This window comes from Rutidosis leptorrhynchoides, chromosome 6, assembly GCF_046630445.1.
Source record: "Rutidosis leptorrhynchoides isolate AG116_Rl617_1_P2 chromosome 6, CSIRO_AGI_Rlap_v1, whole genome shotgun sequence".
Taxonomy (NCBI): Eukaryota; Viridiplantae; Streptophyta; class Magnoliopsida; order Asterales; family Asteraceae; genus Rutidosis; species Rutidosis leptorrhynchoides.
The window spans coordinates 204,897,834-204,908,132 of record NC_092338.1 but is presented as its reverse complement, the minus strand read 5'-3'; positions in this window follow the sequence as shown (position 1 = coordinate 204,908,132).

Here is a 10,299-nt window from a genome sequence, read left to right as displayed (position 1 = left end):
GACTAGGGTTTGAAATAAAGGCTGACTTCGTTCAGTCGCCACGACCTCTATACAAACTGAAATGAGGTGAGACCAGTGGCCATGGCTCCGTATATGAGTCCCCTAGAGGCTGACCAATTTCCAGAACCAAACTCTCTTCGTTTGACCGTGGTGATGGTTTAAGTGCGAGTAGGTCAGAATTTTCAGCACAACGTTAATAGGGTGTAGTGACTTTCGGGAGGCCATAGATCCTAAACCGTAACTCGGATTAAGACAAGGTCTAAATGGAAAATCATCTACTCAAACCGAACTAACTGAAAATCTACTTTACAGTAGCCCAGGTAGTTTGATCAGTTCCAGAAACAGTAAGTAAGGTGTTCCGGTGGGTTCTTGGTGCTTGATGCTCATCACGGTTCTCATCCTTGATGCGTATAGCTTCAAGTGTACAACTCGTTGATGGGTTTGCATCATTTTAACCAAGGTTTGACCATCATAACACTAGTGTAAGTCTAAGATAAGTTGCACAACTCACTTAAGAGTTGTATGTAGTTTGATGAACCAAAGTTACATCAAGATCTTAGATCCGACACATACATGAGTTACAAAAGTAATATTAAGCTATAAACTTGAGAGTAAACTAAATAATCAAGATCTTAAGTTGTAGAACTTAGATCTTAGCTAGATCTTAAAGATACTAGACTAGAAAGTCTAGATCTAGTGTTCTTAAGTTAGATCCTAAGTAACAAAACTTGGATCTACACTTTAATGAAACCATAAGTTATGAAACTTAGATTTTCAACTTGAAAAATGTATGTAAGCTTGTAAGCTCTTATTTACAACAAAATTAGAAGACCATAAGCTATAGAAACTTAGATCCAACACAAGTATATGAAGTTATAACTAGAAAGTTATACTTCCATGTTCTTGAACTTATAAAGTTAACTTTGGTTCAAGAAAATATGAGATCAAGATTAACTAGTAACACTTGACCAAAATAACAACATCACAACTTTAAATAAATGAAATGAAGAAATAAATTAAAGTTACAAGTATTATGTTCATGTTTGCTTCATATTTGAGAAGATTCAAATCAAAGTTTGAATCTTAAGAAAGTAAGCTTCAATTCTACAAAACATGAACACAAAGAAGATCATCAAGTTTATGAACTTTAGATATTGAAAACATTTAAGTGTAGAACCATAAACTAACAAGTTTTGGTTCTTGTTCTTGCTTCTTCATCAAATAAAGGATGGAAGACAACAAGATTTATGAAGATACAAACTAACAAGTTTGATCTTTAATTAACAACAACAACAACAACAAGTAACTAGAAATAAAGCAAGCAAATGATGATGATATGTATGTATATGCTACGGTTTCAAAGAGAAAAAGAGAGGAGGAATAAAGCTTGTAACTTACAAATTTAGAGAGAAAATGAAAGAGAGAAGAAGTTGCAAGTATTATGTGTGTGTGTGTGTAAAAAATGAAAAGGAAACTAGCAAATAAGTAACCAAGAAATAAATTTGAACTCTCCCTTCCTTGCATCAAAACTCACGGCCTAAGGCCAAATGGGGGAAGGTCAAGCTTCACTTTCATGTGTTGGGAGGTGGTGTGAGCTCAAAATAGATTAAAGTTAAAGTGCATGGGAGCTTGGTGCAAGCATGCTTGTGACAAGTCTCTTCATTCACTAATTAATCTTGCTTAAGTCTTAATAATCACAAGTAACTAGATGGGCTCCTAATTAATCTATTAAGTGTGTAGGGTGGGCTTCCAAGTCCATGTTCATTAATAAAAGGCCCAAGTCCAAAAATGTAACAATTAATCAAGTAAAGTCCAAGTAATTAACTAGTAACCTTAGTTAATTAAAAATGACTAATAATAATTAATCATGAATGTAAATAATATTCGAAAATATTATTCGCGAAAAATACGTGTGTCACAAAGACAAGTCGGGCCATGAAAAGTTAAATACGGTAACAAGTAACACGTATAAGAACACGTTTATTAAAATGCAAGCATTAATAATAAATTATTAATAATAAAACGTTGGAAAATTCAGGGTCGTTACATCATGTGTATCTCACTGGTATAGGTTTTAAAGTTGGAACAATTGATACCACTCTGTTCTTAAAAGAGACAGATGGTGATCTCTTGCTGGTACAGATATATGTGGATGATATTATTTATGGATCTAAAAATGAAAAACATTGTCAAGATTTTTTAAAACTTTTGTCAAAGACATATGAAATGAGCTTACAAAGAGATCTGCAATACTTTTTGGGATTGCAAATTAAACAACTTGATGATGGAATTTTTATAAGTCAGGATAAATATATCAAAGATATGTTAAAGAAATTTGGTCTGACCTGTTTAAAAGATAAAGGGACCCCAATGGCAGCATCTATTAAAATAGATGCTGATCCCAATAGTGAACCAGTCAATATCACTGAATATAGAGGTATGATTGGATCCCTACTTTATCTCACAGCCAGCAGACCAGATATTATGTTTGCCACATGTCTCTGTGCTAGATATTAAGCTGATCCTAAAGAGTCACACTTGCTAGCAGTAAAAAGGATATTTAGGTATCTGAAAGCTACTGCTAAACGTGGTCTTTGGTATCTTAAAGATCGGGATTTTGAGCTAATTGGGTATTCAGATGCTGACTTTGCAGGGTGTAAAATAGACAGGAAAAGTACTACTGGTGGTTGCCAGTTACTGGGTGGTAGGCTAGTCAGCTGGACGAGAAAAAAGCAAAATACTGTGTCCACATCTACTGCTGAGGCAGAATACGTTTCTACTGGTAGTTGTACTGCTCAAGTACTATGGATGCAAAACCAGCTGAAAGACTATGGTGTTCATGTTACAAAGACTCCAATCTACTGTGACAACACAAGTGCAATTGCTATCACCAACAATCCTGTGATGCATTCAAGAACAAAGCACATTGATGTTTGATATCATTTCATAAGGGATCATGTTCAAAAAGGAGATGTGGAGCTACATTTTATTTCAACAGACCAGCAGTTAGCAAATCTATTCACAAAGCCCTTAGATGAGAAATGTTTTAACTATCTCATCTCTAGCTGGGTATGCTTGAACTTTAAATAAAAGACAATTTTTGTTGGTGTGCTGGCTCTAAAACATGTAGGGCAAACCAGTAAGTCACATTTGTTAACTTACTGCCTACATGTAAAACACTCAGTACAACAAGGTCTTTTATACTTTGGTTACTCAAAATGTTTTTAAATGAAATAATAAATAGCTCACAAAATTAAATGATTCCTTAAATCTAAAAATCATTTACTCCCAATGATTTAAATTAAATTCATGACATATTAAATGTAACAAAGTATTTTGTATTTAATACAAAACTTATTTTGTGGTCTTTAAATCAATTTTTGAATTAAAACCTGCTGCATTTAATGCTGAATGGGAGGTATGAGTGTTCAAGCCATATATACGTCATGTCAACAGTCTGTGTCCCCTCGAAAGTGTGCCAGTCTGTCACATCTGCCCACGCGCCTGCAGATGACAGTTGTCATTTTCTCTCTCCTGCACTTTTTCATCCAATCACAACGGTTAAAAGAGTGTTTTATCTTCCATAATAACCTTCGGTTATTCATTATTCAAAATCACATACTCCTTTCTCTCAAAATCTTCAAATCTTCCAACTTTCACAACTTCATATTTTCATCTTTACATATCATCAATGGCAGACCAACCTCAATCACCACATGTTGAACACCAGCCAGTGGAACAACAACAGCAACAACAACAACCGGCACAACAACCTGATCAATAACCACAACCTGCACCGGAGGAACAGGTCGTTCAAGGACCACTGTTCAATCTTCATCCAGTTCTGGTTAGGGCTAATAATGCACTTGATCACACGACTATTCGCCTATCAAGAGGCAATGCTGCTCATTCACTCTCCATTCCCAAATCAAAAGTCAATATGGGTTATGAAACACTAATTGACTACATCCGGCAATCCCTTCTGGCTAGGGCTATCACCGGTGTACCTTCATGCCTTTATGCTGCCTGCTTGGCAAGATTTTGGTATACTGCTACCACTGCCACCACTCCCCAGAATGTTCCATGTATTCGTGGCATGGTAACCGAAACCCTAACTTGCTCCGTCACTGCTGAAGCCATCCTTCGAGCCCTTCAATTACCAGATGGACCGTTTGTCGAATCACCAACTAGCGATGTATTCAGAAGGGAGGTGCTAGAAATCATTGGGTTTACTCAACCAATTGCTCATACACCTTTGAGGAAGCATATGCCACCTCTTTGGTACTACTTCTTTGGGATGCTGACCCAGTACATCAGCCAGAAATCTGGAAGTTTTGACCAGTGCTCAGATTTTGAGCTTAAAATTGGTCATGGATTATTGTTCAACAGGAACATTGATTATGCCGGGAAAATTTACTTGAGGCTAAGGGAGATGGTGCAAGCACCTAAACGAACACATTTAATCCCCTTTCCAAGGTTCTTAAGCCTGGTTTTTGAAAGTGAGCTGGGTGAAGCTTACCAGCAGATTGCTGATCAATCATACGACCTGCCTCTAAAACAAGGGGGTATGCCAAAAGATGCACCTGCTGCTCCATATACTGGTTTGACACCAAGCATGCTCGAGTATCTTGCTGCTCGGGGTGGAGCTAACCAATCGACTGCCTCTGGTTCTGCACCAGCTGAGGGGGAGGGTCCTCAGCGTAAGCCAGCTACGCGTAGGAAGCAGCCAGCTACCTCAACTAAAACAGCCACCGTCTCACATACTGGTAAAGCAGTAGTTGTATTAGAATCTAGTGCTCTCTGATAATAAAGAACATCCCTAGTCTTATATACTGACTACCCAATTCTAGTATTGGAATCCGTTGCTTATCTATTTCTTTGTAACAGGAAGATCCAAATGTGCAAAGGCTGGCTCCAAGCAAACCACAGGGTAGATTGCACCAGTCTCAACTGCTGCTCCTGCAAAGGATGTGACTATGGAACCTGGTGCGTTTCTAGACCATACAACATAAAATTCTAACTTAATTGAAAACATTTTAACTGATGACTTGAAAAATGAAAGTGGAGTTAAAGGTATAACCTTGGCTCCCAAGCTGACTGGTTTTAAAACTAGTGTTAAGAAGAGTAGCAACCCATACTCTTCTAGCCAGACACTTCCACATTTTTCTAAATTGAACTTAATGCTATATCCTCTGCTGACAGTACAACCAGCAGAGCACATAACTGACCCCCAAAGTAAACTTGAGCTGGGTCCTCATCGTGTTGCACCAGCTCAGGATACTGCACAGCCAATATGTTACTTGAATCATGATAAGAGTCTCACTCCTACATCATTACCAGCCAGAACTCTTACACTATCTGGGTCAACATGTGTTGCCAATGAGTCAGCAGAGTCACAGCTGTACTTACAGACACCTAACTCTGTCTCAATCAAAGGGCTGACTAAATCACCAGTCTGTCCCCAGAGACCAACAACAGATGCAATTGTTGAGTCAAATTTATTTGGTTCTACAATTGTTAACATAAAATGTTCTTTTGTTTCAGTTCTTAGCAGGGTAGATGAACAGGCAGAGGGGGAGCAAGAAAAGGATGTTAATGTTTCTACTAATGAGCTCTCTGCTTCTGCTACTGGTGTTGGTGCTACTGATTTGCCTACTGGTGGTGCTAACACTAGTACTGTTGCCTCTACTGTGGCTGGCTCTACAGGAGACAATGTGGTTGCTGGTTTCACTGCTCTTACTGTTAATGAGGAGGTAGCTACTGGTGATATATCTGCTACTCCTCTTACTGTCTCTGGTATTGCTGCTTCAACCACTGCTTCTGAAGTGGTTGATGAGATGATAATGGAACCTCCTCCGGTACTTGAAAAGGTTATTGATAACATTGTTAAGGAGGTTCTTGATATTGATACTGCTACCACTCCCACTGTTACTACAACTGCTGCTCCTACTGTTATTTCGGATGTTTCTGATCTTCAATCAAGACAATTTATTACTGTGGATTTCGCTGGTAATCTACAGGTTTCTGATTCAACACCGGATACTTTCTTTCAAGGTACTGCAGATGCTGCTTCTTCACCTACTGCACAGTCACCTACTACTGCTACTGGTTCTACGGAATCCATTATGGATGATGGTACCTCTTCTACTGCCACTACTGATTCATCTCAGGCTACTGCTTCTGCTGAGCAGCAGCCATATGTGTGCCAGGTACCAGATCCGGATGAAGTTGTACCTAACTTCATCTATAGGGGAGCATCCATCACTCCCAGAGTTGCCTTGTTGGTGGATCAGCTGACTATTGATCCCCAAAGTGATCTGGTGTCAGCCAGTAAACTACCTAGGGAAGAGCTGACTGAAATGTTGTCTCAGCTTGATCGACCTGCAAGAGAAGAGGTATATGAGAGGCTGGCTACTTTAGAACAGATCAACGAGCAGCCACACTATCACTATTTTGGTATGGCTCCAGTTGCTTCCCCATGGCCTGGTACATGGAGGCCTCTCAAGTTCATCAGAGATCCCACTACTGGTAAGTTTATCATGAAACAACTTCCTGATTCGCCAGTACCTTCTGATTCATCAGCTTCTTCCTCATCATCTTCTTCATCTGATGGTGATGCTGATAAAGGTACTGGTAAGGAAGAGCCAGTCATTCATGATAATGTGACTGGCTCTAAAGATAAACCAGTGGATCTCACTGATGATGCTGACAAGGATACCAGTGGTTCTAAACCTTCGGGTGAAGGTAAAAATGGTGGTGATCATGGTGACGAGTCAGATTCTGACCTTCCACCTCCACCACCCCACGGAGGTACTCCCGTGTTAGCTGCTAGTGATCGCCCCTCAAGCAGCTATACTAAGTTTAATGCTGATGAGGTGGCTGCCATCTCCACTTTGGCTGTCTATAAGACATTAGCTGAAGTCACACCGGATCTACAGAACACCATTCGATCTGCTATTGTTGATAGAGTGTCTGAAGCAGTACGCACAGCTGGGGAGGTTACCACTTCTTCTATTGAAAACAAGCTCAAACAAGTGTGTGCCTTTGCAGATCTAGCTGTGGAAGCCATTGTCAAACAACATGAAGAGGAGGAGGATTTAAAGAAGCGAATCATCTCTCACAATGGGTATACTGAGGACATTGCCCGTCTTCAAGCTGATTTGGATGTTGCTAATCGCATAATTCTTTTCCTTGATGAAGAAAACAGGGTGTTAGAAGAGAGATTGGATTCGCAGGAATAGCAAATGGCTACTATGATTCCTGCCTCAGCTTATGTTCAAATGGTGGAGGTAATGCAACGCATGGCTGATCTTCAAGCTGGTGTTAGGGCTGATGTCCAAAACATGGCCATGGGTGTTGCTTGAAATGAAGTTCGTACTTCCAACCTATGCCTAAGACAATATGGCGTAGATCCTGGTGCCCATATTTCTCCTGCTGATGCTGACTGGAACAATTTTGCTTTCTCTGTTCCTCAGTCAGATAGTGATCTTGATGCACAGGTCTCCCCTGCTCACCCTTCTGCCCCTGCTGATGACAAAAAGGGGGAGAAGAAGTCTAAGAAAAAGTCTAAAAAGAGAAAACAATCTGAGGGGGAGCATGAGCATGAAAAGGCTCCTAAACAGCAAATGAGAGATGGTGATGATGGTGGTGATGGTACTGGCACTAAGCCCAGCAACGCTCATACTGAAGCTGGTGTACAGGCAGCTGGTGAATCTCAACCCAGTGTGTCTGCCACATCAGTGGATGATATTGGTTCTGGCAGTAAGCCCAGTGACGTTTCTGAATTGGCTGTTGCTGAATCTTTTACTGTCTCTCAAACCATTGAACGTAAATTAAAAAGAAAAATGGAGAGACATCAGAAGAGACAGCAGGAATTAGATGCTGCTTTCAACGCTAAGTTTGGGGCCTATGCTGCTATAAAAAGACTTAAAATGGAGCGTAGGCGAACCCTTACTCCTAATAAGCATGAAATTGATGATGATCTGATCAGCATTTAAGAGTATAAAAGGGCTACACTAAAAAGAAATGCTAAGTTCATGATCAAGTATGATAAAAAGAAAGCCAAGCTGTATGCTGAGCGAGCAGATAGAATAAAGAAGATGACTCCTGAAGAGATGAAAGATTACTTAGCTTCTACTGGGTCAGGAGGAGTTAGAGCTGATGTATTTATGAAATGGCTGGATGCAATGTTAGAAAGCAGCTCATCTTCTCAATCAGTATCATCTACTCAGCCAGCTACACAACAACAGCCAGCAGATGTTGATATTCAGGGGAGCATCTTGCTATTGTTCCCTATCTGCCACCACAAGAACCAGTATCAACACAAGAACCATCAGCTGAACCCATGCCAATTGACAAACAAAGGGTGAAATCTGCTCCTAGGGACAACCAGCCCCTAAGGAAGGGACCCCTATTGGAGGCAGCTGATGAAGATACTGAGGCAGTTGTGCCAGCTGATACTAATCAGTCAGCTGGTACTGAAGACACAGCAAGGAGTGCTGTGAATGAAGACCCAGCCAGTAGTGTGCTGCTGGGTGAAATAAGTGTTGAAGACCCAGCAAAGGTGGATGTGCTGGGTGATAATCAAGATGATGACACGGTTAATCCTGCTGACTTTACTGTCTGGGGTAGTGGAGATCACTTATTTGTTCAATCACCTATCTCTCCCCGGACCCTCACTTATTTTAATAGAACACAGGATAATCGTGTTAATCAGTTTCCAGTGAGTTCATCTGGCATAGGTGAATCAATCATGTATCCTCCATCTTCCTCAAAACGTCATGGTAAACACAGAACTTGGGAAGATGATTCAGTTGCCCGTGGTGAGCCAGACTTATTTAAAATGAATCCAGATGAAAGAGATGCTTACTGGCTGGAGATCACTGTACCAGAAATGCTTGAGCAAAGACAAGCTGTTATTAATGAAAGGATACGCCAAGTTAGATTGCTGCATCATCCTCTTGATCAGCCACTCTACATCACTGCCTTGACTTATGACATTGAAATTGGTGTATACTTAAACAACAGTGGTCAAAGGCTCTCTACTGATGAGGAGAAAGCTCAATTTCAAGAGGCTCGCCAGCTGGGTATAGATCTAAGGGAGTATCAGGCTGCCCTTAGAACTGAAGAGGGTAAAAAGATGATTGAAACAGCAAAGTCCCTGAAAATTACTGCCGATGATTATCTGTTGGGCTTACAAGCTGAAATGCAAAGAAGGGAGGCTGCTGATACTGAACTCGCTGAGAGGGTAAGGCTTCAGGAGATAGAAGACAAATTGGCTGCTGATAGAAAGCTAGAGGCTAAGTCCCTCAAATTAGCTAAAGCCATTGTCAAGGAACAGGATAAGGCCCTTGATGAACTAGAAGCTGCTGAGAAAGCACCTGCTATTGCTCATATGGAAACTGCCCGAACCATAGAACTATCTGATCATTATTATAGGAGCAAGTATGATGATGTGATGAATAGAAGATCAAATCCCAGCAAGATCATCAAGGTGCACAGAGGCTCAAAAAGAGCTTTCAATATCAGCAGGGAGAATAATGTTCAAGAAAGGATAAATTATGATGAGTTGCGATCTTTAGGATTCATTGAATGGATGGAGATATTGGAGTATTTCATTGGTAAAGCTGAAAGTGGTATTAAAAAGTCATTGAAGCCAGAACTCCAAGATCTCTTCAACAAAGCTACAAAATTTGGAAATGCACCAGTAGTAAACGTAGAAGAGGTACTTTCTCAAAAACCTAAAGGGAAGAAATCTACTGGTGAAGGCCCACAAAGAAGAGATCGCATCATTCTACCTCCTCAAATTCCTGTATTTGATCCTGCTGATATACCTATCCTATTTCTTGAAGCCTGGAGAATCAAACAAGAGGAGCTATCTGAAGAGGAATTAGATAAAGATAGATAGCCCTCTAATGCTTAAATTGTATCTTTTGTTTATTTCACTTTTCATTATGATGTTCTTGTAATTACTGTATATACTCTGTTGTAATGAAAGTGAAATGAGTTTATCTTCAAAATCATATCAAATTATAAGATATGGATAACTCAGCAAAAGATTCCAAAAACAAACTTAAAAAAAGGGACAAATTTACTGCCTATTTTTCATTAGGTCCCTCGGTGCTGGCTTTAGTGTTTTCTCTATATGTCATAGGTTTTGTCATCATCAAATAAGGGGATATTGTTGAATCCCCAAAATAATTAAGGATTTAATTATGACAAAACTGTAATTTATTTGCACTAAAATGTTATGTGCAGTCAGCACAAGTTTGTTTATGTATAGACAGCAGATATTGCTGT